Genomic DNA, 21,990 nt, shown 5'->3' with positions numbered 1-21,990 from the left:
CTGCTTTTTGGGACAAAGCAAAAGGAACATAACAAATTGCCCGATTGACAAACAGCCTGTTCATCTATGTTCAAAAGCTGAGGACTCACTGTACAGGCAAAGAAGATTGACCTACAGATCAATATAGAGCCCGAAGAAAGTGGAGGATCTTTTAAAGACGTAACTGGATATACAAGGCAGCCCACGTGACTCACTCAGACACACATACTGTATTGAGACACTGTCACACACAGCCCACAGGGGCATGCCATGCACAGTTGCACACACGCATTGATGCACACACACACACACACACACGCACGCGCGTGCGTGAATGCACTTATACATGCACACGCGTAGGTATATTAAATTACCATTGTATTTTTCTTCTAAGTGATCCCATTATTCCTCAGCCTCAGAACAATTACACATCCACTGAATGCATTCAAGGACTCAAATGAAGTGTAACAAGAGATCAGAAACACTTTCTCCCTCCTCCCCCGGGGCTGTAGGACGTCTTTCTGTGAAATGTCTTCAAAGACTCCCTTATTGCTCCTTCGACTTTTACAGATGCCAGACTGCAAAGGGGCGCTTTGTCTCACAATAGGAAGGCTGTGGGACGCTCTGATCTGATCTGATATACAAAGCAACGCTTTGTTTTTTTTGTTTTGTTTTTGTTTCCTCCCAACAGTGCCACCGTGTCTGATTCGCCCCCGCGCTGTCAGACCAATTATGGTTAGTGATGGAACACGTTGTGATCAACATGTCATTTCTCATTAGCGTGCATAGGATTGTGAACGGCTACTACTACACAATACTCAGGTAACCACAGTGATGCAGGAGAAGTACTTTTTGTAACTATCAATTCCCTATGCGATTGCGATTGTATAAATAGTCAAGTCTGGTATTCAAAATGTCCTAGAGTAAAAGTACAAAAGTAGTGGCATCAGAATGTACTTAAAGTACCAAAAGTAAAACTTCTCATCATGCAGAAGGTCCCATTCAAGTATTCATATGTATAAAAAGTTATTTGAAAATAACTTTTCAAATTGTCAACGTGTGTGTGTGTGTGTGTGTGTGTGTGTGTGTGTGTGTGTGTGTGTGTGTGTGTGTGTGTGTGTGTGTGTGTGTGTGTGTGTGTGTGTGTGTGTGTGTGTGTGTGTGTGTGTGTGTGTGTGTGCGCGCGCGCCTTTGAGATGTAGTGTTGTAGATATGAAATTAATAGAAAACTAAGTTCAGTACTTGAGACAATTGCTCCATGCAGGTGACTGCCATAGTGACATATTTACAGTAGTAGATGTTTATGGTTCTCTGGCTTTATTGAGACAAGAGTATAAGACTATGTCATGGCACATTGTTGGACATCCCACCAATTGCCACCGTTTACATTGTATGAGAAATAGCGGTAATAGCCAATCTAGTACAAAGGACAGATCGTGTGTGAGCTTGCAGCTATGCCCGTTTCTTAAAATAAATAAAAGATAATTGAAAATATTTGACCAAAATAGGGATGCCAGCCAGAGTTGAGGTGGTTAATGCTTTTGATGCTTCTTGCCATTGATTATCTATAGAGAGTCATGATTGTTGAAAGGTAGCCCATTCATACAGTAGCTGCTCTATGACTATTCCGGTAGATCAGATTATATAATTTATACTATAGCAGTGATTCCAAAACCTTTTAGCTCAAGTTTGCCCGGTGGCCAAACTAGTGAAAAAAGCAGATCTACAAGCTCTTGTAGATCGGCTAATATCACTACTTCTTAAACATTAGTTTTCAAATGTATGGAATGTCTTTGATTTTTCTTTTATTTCTTCAAGAAATTACTGAAAAACACAATTGAATTTAGCTTTTAATTAATGATAATTTTTTTCTTTCTTCCTTAGGAATGTTTTTTGAAAATGTTTTGAAATAGTAATAATTAAAAACCAAAATGTAGGGAACAAGTGGTTTGCAGTTTGGGAACAAGTGCTTTGCAGTCTTATAGTCCTGCAGAAGCCTGAATGGCATTTCTTTTTTAGTTTTTTACTGTGTGAACGGGTTGCAGAGGCAGCTGCTGTGGGCATTTTCTTTACAGGCATCTGCCAGGAGCCCCACTGCTCCACCTGCCCACTATACTGCACCCCACTGATACCACCCCCACCTGCCCACTATACCCCCACCACCCTGTGTGTGTGTGTGTGTGTGTGTGTGTGTGTGTGTGTGTGTGTGTGTGTGTGTGTGTGTGTGTGTGTGTGTGTGTGTGTGTGTGTGTGTGTGTGTGTGTGTGTGTGTGTGTGTGTGTGTGCGTGTGCGTGTGTGTGTGTGTGTGTGTGTGTGTGTGTGTGCGTGCGTGCGTGCATGCTCATAATTACCCACAGTCGCTCATTTTGGGCTAGTTTCCATAGACCTGGTTGCTAGTTATTTCTCTTGCGAAATCTGGCAACACTGGCCACCACACCACCTACACAGGGTGCAGAGAGAGAGGCATGCAGGAGACTGTAGAGCACTGTTTCCCAAACAGTGGGTCGGGACCCATTTGTGGGTCACAGACAAAAATAAATTTGATTTCCTACATTTTGTTTTTAATTATTATAATTTAAAAACATTTTCCAAAAGCATCCACCAAAAAGCTAAAGTTTTCATGAATGAATGCCAAATTAAATGATTTTTCTAAGTTATTTCTTGAATTAATAAAAGAAAAATCTAAGAAATTCCATAAATTAGAAAACAAATTTTAAGGAGTAGTGAAAACCTCACAACACGGCGCGAAGCTTGTAGATCGGCTGTTTCCACTAGTTTGGGTCCCGGGGGTACAGTATGTCTAATTTCTCTTCTGGGTCACAGGCAAAAACATTTTGGAACCACTGCGAGTGAGGACCGTAGTACTGACGAGAGGTTTGACGGTGCGAGGCTCGGAATCGGACGTATAGGAGAGTAGCCAAGTCCAGCACAGAACTTGTCTTACTCTGCCCCCTCAACCTGGCACACACACACTGCAGCACGATCCCAAGCTGTCCAGCTCCATTCCTCTTGCAAATGTGACAGTTCTTTTGCAAGAGCAGTAAGAGGAGGTTTGCACTTGCACTTGACTCTTGGAATTCTGTTTGCACTTGCCCTTTATTCCGTTTTTTTTATCCTGTCTCTGTATTGAACGTATACTAATACGTAACGTTTTTTATGTTGCCTCTGTCCGAACCAGCTGGTCTCTCTTCTATAGACCTCGGGTCTCAATGAGATTACCTAAGAATCACTTAAATAAAGAGTAACTAAGAAGAAGAAAAAAGTACATAACAAAGTAAAAAGACTTCAAGTACAGTTACTGTACTTCATACTTCATTGCTTATAATGTCATAATGTAATTTCATTGAACAAAGACGATATCTTTCTGTCTCTCTGGGGAAACAAAACAAATGGATATAAATAAAAGTAGGAATGTAGCCAAATCCTTTGAAAGGTGTTTCTTTTAGTAGAAAGAATTTTGGCTTTGTCACAATCCTTTAAGTGAATGAATAGCTTTGATGAAATACTCGATGAATTGCAGAGAATATGGTCCAAGACTATCAACTTAACAAATCTATATAATACATAATAATAATAACAAAATGTTTTAAAGCACACCAGTGTAAACAGCGTTATCTTTGGTTTTGGTTTCAATCTTCATTCACCGCTACAAAACAGAAATTCTCCATGAATTCAAAGCTTATATAATTGATAGGAGAAAAATAGTCATTTTGGCATTGAAGTATTTCTTTAAGACAAGGATTTTTAAAAGTGAGGTCCAGGGACATTGCAATGAAAAATATGCCTCGGAGGCAGCTGAGGTTGATGAAGTCTGGAGCAGTTAAAGGTTGATTCCCAAATAACAGTGACACTTTGAGTGGTATCACACCCTGTTTGTCCGTGGAGGTTGACGTTATATTGTCTGTCTCTTTGAAGCACCCCGTGGTATGGTGTCAAAACGTCCTGATGTTTCTGAGTCCTTCCGTGCCCTCTAAATATAAGTATTATATAAGAGATTTTTGCTTTCTCAAACAGCAGACATACAGTAAGGTAGAGCTTTTCCATTGAAAAAGTGAACAGCTTCCTGTAGAGCACAGCCATAAAAAAAAAACACTTTTTACAGCATGCTGACAGAACTACTGTATTGCTACACTTATGCTGCACCGTCAAGAGCAGTGGTTGTCAAACATTTTCATGTCAAGGAACCCCCAGATTGATATGGATTTGGCCGCAGACTCCCATCTGAAAAGATTTTGTGACAGGGACCCCCAGAAGAGAAGATTTGTTTTAAACATATTCCAAATTTTTCACAAGTTGTGGTTAAACTGATTTGATTGGCTCAGCAGCAGATATGAAGGTGTCATGTGTTTCCAGCCAATCAATCAGAACTACCGTATGTGGCAAACTGACCTGGAACCATACAAGAAGAGACCTTGCTCTCAATGGGCTTCGATACCTGAATAAATAAAGGAAAAAGAATGAACAGATAAAACCCAGAACCATAGAAGGGTTCCACCTTCTGGTAACCCAGGACTATACTTGTTTGTCCCGGGTTAGTTACATTTAACATTATAATCCTCTACATAAAACATTATGTTTTGTTCACTAAACAAAGTCATGGATCATAGCATGAAGTTTGCAAAATGTGTTAAAAGTTCAAAAGTATGGTCTGATTCTGATAACTAGTTAGTGTTAGTTTCTTGTGCAATACACTCATGGGTCACCTGTATAAAAGGTAATGGTGCATCACACTTTTATCCAAAGCGCTTTACATAGATTGGGCATTACATTCAACCCATTCACACACCAATGGCGGTGAAGAAACCATGCAAGGCACCACCTGCACATTGGGAGGCTGGGAGCAATTAGGGGTTGAGTTGCTTGTTCAAGGAAACTTTGACACTAACTCTGTGGTAGCCCGTGCGATCGAACCGGCTGCTCTACTGGCCACGCTACCCCTGAGCCACTGCCGCCCCTCTCATGTATGCATAATATACATGAGAGGATTGTCTGCAGCCGTGGGGTGCACAGAGGAAGGATAAATCCATGACGAGGGACCTCTACAAGGGCAAGCACTGTACTGTATACGTGTTACTCTTAACTGATGAACTATTACTGACCGTGATGTATAATTAAGTAGCTTTTGTGTTAAATGTTTAACAAGACTGCGGTGCGCAGGGGGATGTGCACGACTGTGCCAAAGTTGCCACGTAACACCTCTCCAGGCGGGAGACTGCGGTGCACCGCTAAAACATCAGCAGTCATCATAATTCATGCGCAAAGGCTTGGAGTCACAGAAATATGTACACACCAATGTGGAACCGGAGGAAGCAACTCTCCTTTGATAGAGGCTCTCAGTGAGGAGCCCACATTAATATTTCGTGAGAGTCTCCTTTGAATGTGACGCGTTAAGATACTGTACTTGGCATACGCCAAGTCACAGTAATATTAAATATGTGTGCATGTGGGCTGAAAGTCAGGTGGCGCATAGTCTGTGTGAGCATCTATCTACAGAGATTATTTTAATTGTCTGCCATTGGACTCCCACTGAGCATTTTTCGGGCTATTAGGCATCTGAAATACATCCAAACGGCCGTCTCTAAAGAGTTAGACATCTCTCCATCTAATAGCCGAGTATGGCTCACTGGGCAGGTAACCTTTGATTCAGTGCTCAAGGCAAAAGGAAACCCACACTATTACATCGTTATCCTTTGAGTGGAGGAGGTGGAAAACACAACGCATTTCTGATCTACACTTTAAACATTTCCCACGGTATAGGCTAATTTCTTCATTCTACAACCCGCAGCACTAGCCACCCAAAATTCCAAATAATCACACACATGTCACACACACACACACACACACACACACACACACACACACACACACACACACACACACACACTCTCTCTCTCTCTCTCTATCCGTTTCGCTCTCACGCTCTCTCTTTCTATTTTAGTTCAGTTTAAGAGATAGACCTGTTTCAACATTTCATTAATTAATTTCAAATATTGTATAATGCAGCACTTGGGGCAAGAACATGGGAGGGATAAGATTCTCCCTTGCTTCCACTATACCTCCAGACCCCCATCCCCCATTACATCCTATATCTGTCATTTGCGCCCACACTGGAACTCAAAAGGAACCCCATAAGGGTCTGAGCTCCCCTCCTGCTCTGCTCATTTAGACTTGAGCACTCGGGGTGCCCATTCAGACCCTTAGCAATACTGCACTGCTGTAGTATTTTATTCAACATACTCTGCACTGCAGGAACCTTCCCCTATTTAAACAAAAGCTATAGACTGCCCACTAGAAGATTGTCATCATTTGATCTGAGCTATTCCCTGGGAGCTCCACTTGCCGCGGCGAAGGATGGCAGCTATTTATACATCACAGCTTGTCAGCCATTATTAGTACGTGTTCGTTCTGAAGATTCAACAATGGGGTAGAAACAGGGGGGTGAAAGCCGGACCATATCTCTTATGCCTTTTCAATTGCCTTTAAGTATGTGTGGTGGTGTCTGTGTATGTCTGAGCTTGTTTAGCGTAAATCGTAATTTTATTAACTAACATTCCAATACTTGGCCACTTTGAATCTGAATGGTGTCCCTTCTCTGTAACCAATATAGAACTATCTGTCTACGTAGATGTTTTGAAACAGCAATTTTATACCATTAGTGTCAAATGTGGATAGCCCCACGCTAACGTACTGCACCCACATATAGGATTGTCTGGGCTTTCAAAGTGTTCCGGATATTTCTCAAGCAAGTAGGGCACCGCTGTATATGTCCCGTTATTGCTCGTGGATTCATGACAGCTTTCCGAGCGTCTCCGCATTCGTTTTGACATTATTCTGGGTCTTGCCCGGACGTGCACACACAGACCCAATTCAATGAAAGCGTTTCTGCACTAAATAACACAAGTGAAGATACGATTCACTGCAGCCTGTTTACAGCTGTCGCTTCATAAGCTCGCCAGAGATTTAGATTTATTTTTGTCGATGCAAAATGTATGGGGAAATAAAAGATGGAAGGAGCTGAATTGAACCACTGAACCCAACCACTGAACCCTATGTAGAGGGTAGGTGCATGTATAAAGTGAGTGGCAAAGTGAGGTCTTCGTTTAACGTCGTTTAATGCAATCAGATAGGACTTTTCTGTTTGGATGTATGGGCTGTCAAGGCCAGAGAGTATTTTTTTTGCCACTCAGTAGGCGTTCCTGCGTAACTTCCGGGCATGATGATGTCACGCGAGTCCTCTATAGGCTATGTGGTGTAATCTGAATCATGGTTTAGCCTAAAGATCCCCCTGTAGTTGGTTACGCCCGGAGGCGGAGGTAACGTGGGATTATTGACTGAACGACATTCCTGAGAGTAATAGTATTACACGACAGGCTACACTACTTACTGTAGTTGACCTCAGTTCGCCACAGGTCTATACTATATATGCCCCCTGTGTTTTTCCCGTCTAACCCAAAACTCTTCGCCGAAAATAGTTGTTCGACAGACTCGCAAATCTTTTGTTAAGATTGTTCTTTTGGGCATTCTTTGCTTTATTACACAGTAGAGTTCAGAGAGACATGAATCCAAGGTCAGAGAGAAGGGATATAATAGGAGAATCAATCTGGTGTATGTGTGTGGACTGTTTGAGCCAGCAGGCACCCCACTGAGTGTTATTAATCCTAGGTGCGAGGACGATGATGTGGAAATTGCTGCGATGAATGCTAATATGTTCGACAGAGGATAATAAAGCATGAGAGAGTAATGTGGCATTTCTTTAATTAATAGTGTTTACTGTGAGGGCCCGCTGGCCTAGTGGTCCAGACTCCAGGCACATGGCCTAGTGGTCCAGACTCCAGGCACATGGCCTAGTGGTCCAGACTCCAGGCACATGCCACACAGGCTCAAATGCAGCATGACAGCGTGCCGCGGGTTTGAATCCCGATCCCGATGACCTTTGCTGCGTTTCACTCCCCGTGTCTCTCTCCCTGTTTCCTGTCAAACTCCACTGTGTACTATAAATAAAGGCAGAAAACAGTTTAAAATCCCACTGACGGCCCTTTGAAGCCCCCTGCTTCCATCACTACAAACATGCACACACACACACACACACACACACACACACACACACACACACACACACAAAATTTATAATCCAGGCCCTATATGTTCCACATCGGTGTAATCCAGGCCTCCTCTCTCCTCTTCATCCTCCTCCCAGAGGCTCTGTAACGACATGGAGTTTTATTGCCCCTGCTGACGGCACATCCATAAAGGGACGCTCTGCCAGCAAGATGGCAAACGCCTTTTCCGGACGCAGATCCTCCTGTGTCTTCTTGAGAAGAAACTTAAAAGAGTAATAGAGCGTCTGGGAGCCCTCGTGGGCGGGGGCACCCCAGCGGCTTTCGGGATCATCTGGCCCTGGGAAGAATTGGTGGGGAGCGGGTTGAGGTGCGACAGTTTCATTGATGGCAGTCTATTATATTGGTTTCCGCCAACAGTGTCTCGTGAACATCTGTGCTTGTCATTTTCAATGACCCACTTCAGGGACAGGAGTGTCTGTACTTCCACAGCCATTACAGGAAGCCGCTGTGCCATGGCCCATGGCCTCTCTGCTTTGTGGGTACGCTGGCAGTGTTGCCAGATCCTGCGAGAGAAATAAGCAATCATATGAAAACAAGGCCAATAGAATGCGACTATAGGCCACGTGAGCGCTTTAAAGCTATATGCGGTGGTGCATATACTGTAGGTGCATATAGGTGCGACACATTGTGTGAAAAAAGGGACATTTAGAATATTATAACAAATCTGGTAAGGGGGTCCGTGGAAAAATTCATATTCATTTTGGGGTCGTTGCTTGACATGAAAACGTTTGAGAACCACTGGTTTAAAGAGATCGTTTTTTGTAATTTTTCTTATTTTTTTAGGTTTTCTAAGCCAAATTACAATTATTATTTATTATTTTGTTTCAATCGACCAAAGAGATTAGTCTGGTTAACCACTTAACCCTATTAAATTTATACCGTATTGAGTTAAGTGAAAATAGCAGAGCCACGCTCACGACACGTCAGATTGCGACACAATGTAGGCTTGTAAATATGTACTTTCTGTATTCCATTATTTTTAAAATCTAAGATTTCTTTATGTTTTCTGACTTTTCTCCCATTATTGTATTAAAATCAATATGTATTTATAATTGTCTAAATCAATTAGATTGATTAACTGTTGCTTCTTGTCAGTCGGTTCCCATGATACACACATTCTGGGCTGAACAGAAGTAATTGTGGCGGTACCTCAGTTTATTTCTTTTTGTTCTCCTAATAGTTTACAGCGGGGGGGAAAATACTATACGTCCAACCTCCTGACACCAACATAATTGGTCAAACTTTACAGATGTGTGGAGCCGTAATGAGGCGGCTTGTGAAATGTTTAGGCATGTGCTTCAGTTTTTCGTCTATATGTCTATATTTTATTGCCAATCTTGAAACAGTGAACATATGCAGTCAGGGTCTGTGTCAGTCAGTGCACTGCAAAATACCGGGTGGCACTTTAACTCTGAGATTGTCAGAGTTAAATTGGCACTTGGGGATTTTGCATTTTCCTCTCCTCTCCTCTCCTCTCCTCTCCTCTCCTCTCCTCTCCTCTCACATTCCAAGACGAAGAGGGGGGGTGAGGGTGGTGGCAAGCAGATTGGCCACAATCAGATCAGTGGCCTACTTGTCACAGTTGTGATGACAAACAGGGCTGTGAGAGAGAGCTTGGCTCGTTTAGTCATTTTGTCAAACTTGCTCCGACATGGAGAATGCCTTGGCTTTCGAGACAGATAAGAGCCGGCCTGTAATCTGTCTTAAAGTCAGCTCCAAAACACAATGCTTGAACTGTATGCTTTTCATCACCTTGAATGGATGAGTGATGGCGGAAAAAAAGAAGAAGAAATACTATACTATATACCAACTTGACTCTGACGCTTTAGAGAAAACCTCTTTGTTGAAGCTTATATCCTTTACAAAAACATAGATTTTATAAACATATTTAATTAATAGCATAACTATAAAGTCAAGTGTTAGTAGTTTTTGTGTGACTGTTTAATAATACTATAATAGTACAATATATTTGAATATGTTTTATCAACATCATGACTGTAATCACCAAACCTTTGTGCATACTGTAAATCCTGCAATCATCCATGCACTGTAAAAGACAACCTGAAGTAGGTAAATAATATAACCCTGCAGATATACCAGATATATTTGTATTTGTTTTGCTGAACATATTTTACGTATATATTTTGTACTGTCAATTTATCATCTTTTATCTTTGACGATAAATGAAAGGAACATTGATTTTTCACTTTTTCTTTCATTGTGCCCCAATATTAGTTGTTTGTTTACAGACAGAAGTCAAAGTCAGTTTTCTTCACTTTTTTGAAATTATACCCAATTACTAACCACTTAAGCAGAAAATAAGCACTTTATACCCCCCCCCCCCCCCCCCCCCCATAAAAAAAAGCAGATCTACTAAGTGCTTGTAGATCTGTTTTATTTTTGAGAGGCGCTAGCCCCTCCTATATCGGCCCAGCTTTTCGTGTTTGTGCGAACACAAACATTGAAGACAGAAAAGTGAGGACAGAAAAGTGAAGACGCAAATTGTGATTGGCCGGAATGACATTTGTGATGATTTGATTGGCTGAGCACGGAATGCGATGTATGATGATAAGCGCACCCCTCACTTCACACGGGTGTGATTTATTTATTTATTTCGGTGGCACGGCACACAACCAAGTCTTAAGTCAGTTGAACCCACTCAACAGCAGCAAACCACTACAACAAAAAGTACCTTGAGATCATTGTTTTCTCTCAAATGCTTCAGCAATCTGGCTAGCATCTGGCCAGCTGCAAAGTTAGACTGTTTTTTTCCTCCCTTTTTTGCAGGGGCATTTTCAATCCGTGGCCACGTTGTCCAGTACAGTAAAGTATAGTCTAGTCCTCACCCTCATGCCTTGCACCTCATTGAAACATGTAATGAGTTTTGAGCCTGTAAACCTCCACAGTGAACAGAGAGATGTGATGTGATGGTCGCTGGAGTGCTTTACAACGTACAGAAAAGGAAGTGGCAAACCCCTCATGTCCTTCTCCATTCCTGTCTTCCACTGTGTGTGTGTGTGTGTGTGTGTGTGTGTGTGTGTGTGTGTGTGTGTGTGTGTGTGTGCGCGCGCGTGTGTGTGTGTGTGTGTGTGTGTGTGTGTGTGTGTGTGTGTGTGTGTGTGTGTGTGTGTGTGTGTGTGTGTGTGTGTGTGTGTGTGTGTGTGTGTGTGTGTGTGTGTGTGTGTGTGTGTGTGTGTGTGTGTGTGTGTGTGTGTGTGTGCGCGTGCGTGTACAGTATATACAGATTTTGATTATTATGACATCACTTTAGCCATTCTGTATTTCAGCCATTTGAAAATAGCCAATCTACAAGCTCACAATGTGTCGCAATTCTTGCAGATCTGCTGTTTTCTAAAGACGTTTATACATTTGAAAGGTTGAATTGAACATTCTGCAAAATGAGTACTTTTGATACTTTAAAATACATTTAGATGCCAATATTTCTCTACTCAAGTTACATATCTAAAAAGATGAGTGTATTATGTATCTGGTGCTCAGCCCAAGGCAGGGCTCCAGGTGGTGTACAGTACCTTAGGCCTGGCTGCATGGGCCCAGGGAGAGGCAGGATGGGGAGAATGCAGCTTCCCAGTCTGCTATGCAATCAATCAGACATTTTGCTGCCTGATGCATTATTAAGTTTCCAGGGTGCTGTAAAGTTTGATGACCTTCCGTGCATCGTGCCGTCTCCGGCTCCACAAGGCTGCTTTGGGCCGGAAACCGAAAACATGAGAACTTGTCTGAATCCTAATCCTATCTTTCTGTTCATGAAGAGGACATCCTTCCCTGCAGCACATATGTTAGATGTTAGATGCTTTCTTTTTTATTGCATGCATAAAGAAATACGGCACTTTGTTCGGCAACGATCCACTCCACTTAGTAGCATAAGAAATGTTACATTTAAAAAGTAAATATAGTCAAATATAGTATTCAAAATATGGTAAAAAAAAAGTAATCTTTTGAGGAACTGCCCATAACTCCAACTACGTGTCTTGGCATGCGGTTAGGGTTAGGCTTAGGGACAGGCCAGGGTTAGCAATGCGACGAGTTGGACCAACGCACCATCGGAATAATGAGCCGTCGAACTAGTGGCACGGCACCATCTTTTGTCAGATGAAATTCCACAGTTGAAGGGAGTGTTATTGGTTCAGCAGCTTGTCCACAGCTCTGGGGGGGAAAGCTGTTTCTCAGTCTGTTGGTCTGTGTGCGTATGATTCTGTCCGCCTGAGGGGAGGATGGTGAGCAGAACAGGGGGCGTCTGGGGTATCACGATGTGGTCTCTCTCATGATGTTAGAGGCCCTTTTGTGGAGATAGCTCCAGCGGACGCCGCTCACGTTTGGGAGTGGTGGGGGCTGACGATCCATTGAGCCGGTTGTGTATTCGCTGCAGGTCTTTCCTGTCTATACTAACCAAGCTGTACAGGATGCTCTCAACAGTGATCAGCAGATCTATAACGAGGCGCTGCCGGGCCTTCTTAACAATGCAGAAGGTGTTCCGGGTCAATTCCGGACTCCCGGGAACTCTCCATTGATGCACATGAACTCTCCATTGATGCACATGCGTCATAATGTGTTACTTTATAAACATATCCAACATTCTGACGTCCCAGTGCGTTCTGTGTCAAGAGCGGAAAATCGCCAGCAGTCTATGCAAGACACACCGAAATGCAACACTTTTACTTTCTGTGCATCACAAAGACCTATAGCTTTCCACATGGGAGAAGTTTCTACCACTGTTTGATTTTCCTACCTGTTATGCTAGATGTGTTAACAGCACAGTCATCAAAATGCCTTGGAGGAGAATCTTCAGGTTATAAAGAGAAATGAATTCAGCCTTAAACAGAGTCCACTATGAAGCTAAATCTATCTGCACTATGTACGCAGTGGGTAATTTGTTAACCAGGGGAGACTTTGGGGAGGGAAACTGTTGTTTCAACTCATATTTCTAAAATGTTTTGTGAACAAGGGGGAACATTGAATTATTCGTGCAAACAAGGGGTAATAACCCCTTGCTTTCATCCATGGCGCCATGTTGCACCCCTGCCCCTGGGCATAGAAAAAATGCTGCTACAAGAATGCAGTGTTTTAATCTGTCTTGGTATTTGAAGAACCCGTAATAGTAAATGTACAGTATAGATTTTTCATCCCAGCCACTGCTCATTTTATTTTTAGCCTGATTTTTCTCTTTTTTGCCCCTAAGCATTACATTATGTCCACCTTTATGCATCTACAGTATAATCATGTATGGTAGTAAATCACCAGGGCTGTCAAACGCAGACAGCTCTTCTCAGCACAGAACAGGGAAATAGTTTGATAACCCTACGGGGATAATTTATTGATATACGTCAAGAGAGAGAGAGAGTAGTAGAGTACAGTATATCCACCCGGTTATGAGCCCAGCAGAAAAGAAGACAAAAGGAATCCCTGATGAAGTTCCTTTGAAGTAGGCCTACCTTTTCCAGAAGTCCTTGGAAATACATATTGATGAAGTCCAAATCGTCTGGCCTGAAGGGAGAAGAGAGTTAGACTGCTTTGCATCGCACTGTAAATATTCATGAGCGGAGAGGACATGGCTTCACTTCTAATGACTGAGCTGAATTATTACAGTAAAATGATCGGCTGAGGAATTGGAAACAAAGGAGAGACGCCATGCAGTGAGTGTCATGGGACCTGGTGATCTTAAAATATTTACTTCTGTTTACACACTTAATTCATACAAAATAAAAACACCAAATGTGATTCAATCAGTGCACCCTTGGATAAATAATGTGTCTCGAAGCAATTTTTTATTATGCAAATTTTAACCACCAAAAAGGTCTTTAATTGAAGGGAGTGATATCTCACAACACGCCACTTAAATCAACTTAGCATTCAGCAGGAGCTTATCCCTGTTCTGAAGCGAGTCACTCTTTATTCATAAGAAGAAGAAAACAACCTCTTTGAACCTCCGCCTCCTGAGGACACTTATGAAGAATAATGTGAACCTGTGGAGGTCCTCCTTTCACTTGCCGTTTGCATACAAGCATTTGAAAAGACGGCAAACAATTCCACTTGTATATATTTGATTGATTTTCTGATTACAACCACAGGGAAATCAAATCTGGACACACTTTGGACAAGCTATCGGGAATGCCCGTGACACGGTGTGTTTGTAAAGTTAGCATTTCTGCATTTAAAGTGATTGATATTATTGCAGTCTCGGTGGTCAATAACGTTGTCATTGTATCGCCACACACTATACATTTTGTGACCTTCTCTGACCCCTCAATTCTTTCGAGACGTCAAAGACATGCCAATCGGTCCGTTTATTTGATCAAATTAACACTGTGTATTGATGCAAAGTGTCTGCACCCAACTGAAGGACCGTACACACTGCTGGCATTGTTTTTGTGTCTTTTCTGTTGCTGTTTACAGAGAATAAAAATACCCCCCCCCCCCCCCGCCCGCCCCCAATAATTGCAGCTTTACCCAGTGTAATCGAGCCAATCTCTAAATCAGACATGCGGTGCATTACAACACACCTATTTGTATAGCTCATCTACCCTCCCCATTTTTTTTCATTATCACATTACACTGCATGCTGATGGGAATATGACAACTTGCAAAGGAGAAAAAAAAGAATAATAATTTGATCCATCCCTATGGCGCCCCTTGATGTAAATCACAAAGAAATGTCACATCTCAAACCCATCCAGAAACCATCCAATGTAACAGCCTGCAGCACACAACATGGTGTCATTTGGGACACAGTTGCTACAAGCCCCTGTGAGTGACAACTATGATCATGCTAGCGACTCCCGGTGCGAATCATAGGGCTTTCTGCTGGTTTAACATCTGTGAAGTGATGGAGGATCTTTCTCTGTTTCCCTGCCATGACTTTGTTTGTACAAGTTCACTATGAGCTTGTATGACTATTTATTTATGGTGCGTGACACAGGCATGCAACAATATATAAATCAGGCAAGACTGAGGCAAAGAAAGTTATTTACTAAGTCCCCATGTCATTTAAAGATGGAGTGTCGCGATATTTCATGTGTTTATGAGGTGACAGTACTTCATTAGATCCCTTGGTGTGGTTGTTATGTGCCCTTTGTATTTAAGGTTTCTTCCTGGAGGCTGAAATCTTGACTGTAAAACGTGCCAATGAAAAAAACATGAAAGGAAATCATGTAAGAAGGTAAAAAGGGAAAAGAAAAACATACAGTAAGGGGGAAAGGGGGTGGGAGGGTATTCAGATTTTACGGGGATCAGTTACCTGATGATCATGGTCACAGCACTCCATCTTTAATATGAAGTAGATTGTGTTGAGTATTTTCAGATAATGAATACAGGCCTACTTATTCATTTATTGATATTAAGCCACGTACAACCACGTCTCAACCCACCGTTTGAGAGCCACTTACAGTAAGCCCTGTATACTTTGTTATAAGATGACTGGCGTAAATTGCCAATCTTGCAAGCTCACGAACGTGTGTTTTTGAAATCCTTTGAAAATATTCCCAAATAGGGATGCCAGGGTTAATGTGGTTAATCATCAATGACAACTTCTTAATATACTGTTACACCGCATATACTTTGAATACAGTATAATACAGTTCAACGATAAATCATCTTTGATTTCACTTTATCTTTTTGTGGCAGGCTGAAGGAATCAATATACTGTAGAATAGATAGTGGCATGCGGCAGTTATGTCTGTAGAGGGACTTTCAATATCTACTGGTACTGTAGGGACACGTAAAGGTGACAGAGGTACAAGCTTTAATTTCCCCTCCAGAAACTCAATTTTGAGTTTCTCAGTTGTGAGTCCAGGACAGGCAGACCACTTAATAATGTTCAAATGACCTAACCGGCACAGGTGTGGGCGTCCTAGTTTCAATGGGAAATGGTTCATTTTGAACAGCAGAACGACACATATTATTATTTGTACGGTAACGGCAGGCATCTGATACAGAGATTATTTACACCAGTCTGTGTAACACAAACTGTCAGCAACAAGGTGTTGTGTTGTTGTTGTTAGTCCTGTTCATGGTCTATTCATTTCTGTTATGAGGGACGCAGACGGTCTTTTAGTTCCCCTAATCATTTTAGCATCCTTGTCACATCACATTTTGCACGAGCTTGACATCCGAAGAGACACAATTAAAAGGTTTTATAAGCGTCTCATAATGGGTTTCTATTTGGAGTGGGGTTAATTGGCAATGATAAGCATGCAAATACTCATCCAAATGCATCATCTCTAGGCTTTGGAAGAGAGGCGTGGTATTGCAGTGACCTTATTTATTTACAAAGGAGATTTATAAGAATAATTATGACATGAACCGTAGTGTCCCTCTTCCGGGCATGTCATAATAGGGGGAAAATTCACAAATGCATTTCAGTCAGACAACTCTTGGATTGAATAAATATATTTATTGAGCATAAAGTTTTAAGCATATTTGGTGTCACGGCTCTGTAAATGGTAAATGGTGCATTTACATAGTGCTTTGCATAGATGGTGCATTACATTCACCCATTCACACACACATTCATACACCGATGGCGGCGGAAACCATGCAAGGCACCAACCAGCACATCGGGAGCAATTACGGGTTCAGTGTCTTGCTCAAGGACACTTCGACACTAACTCTGGGGGAGCCCGGGTTCGAACTGGCAACCTTGCGGTTACCATCCAGCTGCTCTACCCCTGAGTCTCATTTCTGTCATTCCCCGTAAGCATGAATTATAATGAATGATTTGCCAACTAGATTTTACAGGGAATGGAATGAAATATACCCCCCCCCATAAGGGAATCATAGAAACAGAGCCCATAGGTGAATGCTGGGGTGGTGGAGGGAGCATAAAAAGAGCAGAGCACAAAGAGCAGCAAGAAGAATGAGCTGTGAGCAGGGAGGTTTAACTAGCCAGCCCCAGAATGAGCTGTGAGCAGGGAGGTTTAACTAGCCAGCCCCAGAATGAGCTGTGAGCAGGGAGGTTTAACTAGCCAGCCCCAGAATGAGCTGTGAGCAGGGAGGTTTAACTAGCCAGCCCCAGAATGAGCTGTGAGCAGGGAGGTTTAACTAGCCAGCCCCAGAATGACGCAAACAGACGCAAAGGGGCTGCACACCTACAATATGATGTGCCTGTATGCGTGCATGCATGCATGACACAGTCTCAGTTAAACATTACTGTGCCATATTATTATTGGGGTGTGTGATTTGCGTTCCACTGAGCGCATCTTCTCAGGACATCAGGATCCAGAGAGTAGGACCATAGCGACTAAATGCCAGATGTTATGTTACTATATGCTACAGTTCTGGTTTATAGGAAGTGAGCAGGATAAAGCTGTATAGACTCTTTGGGAGCGAGACCTTAAGTTGCACCTCCTCCACCGAGTCAGTATGTTGGAAGGACAGTGCTTGGCACTTGGCAGGGCATCAAGGTCAACTACCAGAGGTGAAATATATGTGTGTAATGAGTTCAGCCTTTAGGCCTGTCCAGGTGAGTACTCCGGCCGCAGCATTTTGACTGAGCTTGCAGTCTTGCAAGCTGACGATATAAGCCTGTTATAAATCCATTAAACAATCCCTGCTATGGTGGTAGTCGTTGCTTTCTCAACTTGCTCCCCCACATACTGCAAGAATCCAAGCTAACCAACCAAATCCACTCATAAAATCAGACTGGTTATTTAAACTGGAAGTTGGCTCATCCCTGCTTGCTTTTTGCTGCTGCTCACAGCACACTGACACTGCTGCTCTACTGTCTTGCTTAAAAACTGCTGCTCACCCTCCACCACCCCAGCTACCACCTGCCGTTTTGGATCTGATGTTTATGTACAGGGGATTCTGAGTGCCTATGGTTGGGAGATGTGCTTTATCAGAAACTAAAAGCAGATCCAATTAATCACCAAACCATAATAATTGTTCATTTTATATTCAATAAGAAAATATTCTATCCATTCATGAGTTGTCCTGACTCGATACAACACAACGTACTGTGAGCTTGTAGATCGGCTTTTTTCCCGCCGCGCGACAACGTTGTGCGATGAAGTATACAGGAGGCTTAAGTGGTTAAAATGCTCTACGCCTCCAAGGTCACTGCATACTGAGTATCTCCACCATCGATGGCGGTTTACATCTTGTAGAGCACATGGGCTGCCTCAGTCACAATGACCTATAGCGCAGCTCTTCCCTAATGGCCCCGCTACATCATATTGTATATTAGCACATACAATCTAATTTACAGTATTCCCTGGGGACGCAGGGACAGATTTAATAAAGCTAAATGTTGCTCACTCAACCAAAGAAGAACTCAGGGACCCACAATCAGAGAACGCTTCACCATTTCACGTTCTGCCTGTGTAGTGTGTGTGTGTGTGTGTGTGTGTGTGTGTGTGTGTGTGTGTGTGTGTGTGTGTGTGTGTGTGTGTGTGTGTGTTTTTGCGTGCGTGCGTGCATGCGTCAGGAAACAAGAAATAATATTATTTGGTACAACTTTAGGTGTTGTGTGTGCATTGGTCCTACTTCTAAATATGATATCCATATATACATAATAGTCTATGTGTTACAGTATCTATGTGCCTATACATGCTGCGTCCATTAGAGCCTCCACTCAGATTAGTATGCAAATCACATGATAGAGAAACAAACTCCCGCCTTCCTACGCCTCTAACCCCCTCCCCCAACCACTTATTGTGTTTAACATTGAATAAGCATTGAAATAACATCTGTGGAGGAATCAACCCGCATAAAGCACCATCTGTGCCACGCTGCCCATCGTTTCAATGCCGACATAAATGGGGGAAACGATGCATCGTGAGCAAAGCAAACAGAGAAACTGATCACATGCATCACAAAGTCGGTCAGTTGAAATCATTGAAGTTTTAGACTCTGTTCTCAACCACAGTCACACTCAAAACCTTTGTAGTTTTTTCTTGGAATTCAATTAATCCAGTGACCTGTAGCCTGTACAGTGGCCTGTAGTACCCTATCACTATTATTGTATTGTTTTACATAATGTTAAATCTATGTTCTTCATGATTATTATAATTATACATTTTCAAATTAATTAAATACATACATTATAATACTCAACATAATTGTATTTATTTGCTGGATAATTGTAGCCTACGTGTATAGCCTTTTTCAACGCATCACTATGTGTTTATTGTATACCAGCATTTGCTATAGCCGGCCTACATACTGTAGGGGTGTTGGAAAAATAAAGTGCCCCCTTTGGAAAAATGTATGCCCCCCTGCTGATTTGTCACTGCAGCGGCAATGAATTAATCCAATATAGTGATTATTTAGTAACAAGCTCTTTCATATATATTTTCTCCTTTTTTTTATAGCATGAAATAGCAAATCTACAAGCTCACAACATGTCACGATGTGACTCATTGTAAGCGAGTACATCGGCTATATATCCAGCTTTGCGCGACACTCTTGTATACGAAGAAGTACATATAGGGCATTCATTTTCGGGGGGAAAGAAACGACACAAAGTTTCTGTCCGACAGCAACGATATGCAAACAGCCACGAGGGCTGGATATTCTGCACCACGGCAGGTGATTAAAGACATGACATCGCAGATAAAGGCAGACAAGTAAAGGCGCCCAAGCTGCTTTGGTTCTAAGAAAAGTCCTTTAACGAACCAGGAAGTGTACGTGATATCCCAATGTCATAAAAAACAAAACAAAAAACAAGGTAGAATTCACGGGAGCATGTTTAACCATGTCTTCCTCGGCTATCAAATTAGCGCTGTGCCTCTTGCCTCATCGATCCCGCACACACATGGCTGTATTTAAATGTATTCAAATGGAGCGGTGCTGGGGTGGGGTGGGGGATTCTGGAAAAGTAATCAGTGAGATTCATGATAATGAGAAATTAATAGTGCTCCTGTCCCTGTCTGTGGCAGTGTGTGAAAGCCCCCCCCCGCCACCGCTCCCCTGCACTGGGTAATCAACTTCTTCTTACTGAGGTAGCCAACACCCCCCCCCCCCCCCCCCCCCACTGCCCCACACACACCCCAACGCCTCCGCAGCCCTGTGATTACAGCTACAGTCACACCTCCAGCACATTTTATTGATTAGAATTGTTATGCGGACATAACGCAGGCCTGCATTTCTTTTTTCATGCTGTGAGTAGGCGCACAGAAAGTGAAGGAAAATGAATCCCTAAGATATCAACAGTATTCCGTATACTATATGTATATATATATACACACACACACACACACACACACACACACACACACACACACACACACACACATACATACATACCGGTACATACATACACGCATGTGCACGCACCCACGCACACACACACACATACATAAACAAAACGTTTTTTTGTCTTGTTGGCGGTTTTGGCGCGAATTGAAACATGGTGCACAGGGCTGATGCATGAATTTTTCATCAAGCCAATATGTGACCCGTATTTAATGATTTTGGTAAATAATTTAGTTTCTTTATGTTCTAAACCTCCGGGCAGAAGGTGAAGTGGTCTACTTTAGCTCGGAGGGTTCAACAGGGTCAGTGACAATTGATTCATGACAACAAATTCTTAAATTCAAGTACGCACGCAAACATAGACGGGTCTCATGAAGGTTAAGGTAAAATACAATAGAAATCCGCATACCGTAACTTTTCAAAAAGCTCCCGGTCAAGGCTTTCCGGAGGCAGTATAGCCTAGCCCAGTGTTTCCCAACCTTTTTTCTGCCAGGGCACACTTTTCATAGCCAAAATACCCCAGGGCACACCTAGATATACGGGGGGGGAGGGTTGTGTGTGTATATATATGTATACGGTATATATATATATACGGTGTGTATATATATATATATATATATATATATATATATATATATATATACTTTTTCCACACACACACCACCACACAGCTACTACAATGTATTTGAAACCAGAACAAAATATTTGTTCTCATATACACAAGATGGCAAGTTTTTTTATATATATATATATATATATTTAACAAAGATATTTGTAATATTTATATTACAAACATTTTTTTTCTGCCAATGCGAATACAATTGCTAATTGCTTTCATCACGTCAGGCATGATCTATAGGCTTTTTTCCAAGAAGAGCGAATGTATATTACTAATTACCCCAAGACTTTTGTGGATTTTCTTGTGCAAATCTGTACAAGAGTATGTTTCACATTTTGTGAATTCATAATCTGAGTTTCACAGGGATGCTTACCAAGTTGTTTCGTCTTGTTTTTGTAGGAAGGATATACCTTTAGGAAATGTTTTTGCATTAATCAGTGGTGGACAAGTATAGCAGAGCATTTGTATTTTGGATACTTATGACTTTCACTGCATTTAAACTACAATAAGCCCTATTTCAAATATACTAGCAGATCTACAAGCTCACAATGTATCATGATGTGACACGTTTCACTATTATTGAATTAAATATTTGAATTTGTTTGGGAAATGTACTTTTACAGTACAATTTGTGCTTTTGAATAATGTAAAAAGCATGTAAAAAATACTTGAGTATTTTTTTAAGAAAGTACTTTAACTCAAGCTCAAATTTGACTGAGAAACTTTCACTTGCAGCAGAGTAATATATATATTCTTTCATTCCAAGACTACTTGTTCCCCAAGTACTGGGGTTCAGTGGGTTCAGTTCACCACTGGCCAATGAAATGCCCTTAAAATGACCACACCACGTCTGATGGTGAGAATATCATTACTTAAACCCATTTAAAATGACCACACCACGTCTGATGGTGAGAATATCATTACTTAAACCCATTTAAAATGACCACACCACGTCTGATGGTGAGAATATCATTACTTAAACCCATTTAAAATGACCACACCACGTCTGATGGTGAGAATATCATTACTTAAACCCATTTAAAATGACCACACCACGTCTGATG

This window comes from Protomyctophum bolini (assembly GCF_963924005.1).
Source record: "Protomyctophum bolini genome assembly, chromosome: 19".
In the NCBI taxonomy this organism is placed as follows: Eukaryota; Metazoa; Chordata; class Actinopteri; order Myctophiformes; family Myctophidae; genus Protomyctophum; species Protomyctophum bolini.
This window is presented reverse-complemented; position numbering follows the sequence as displayed.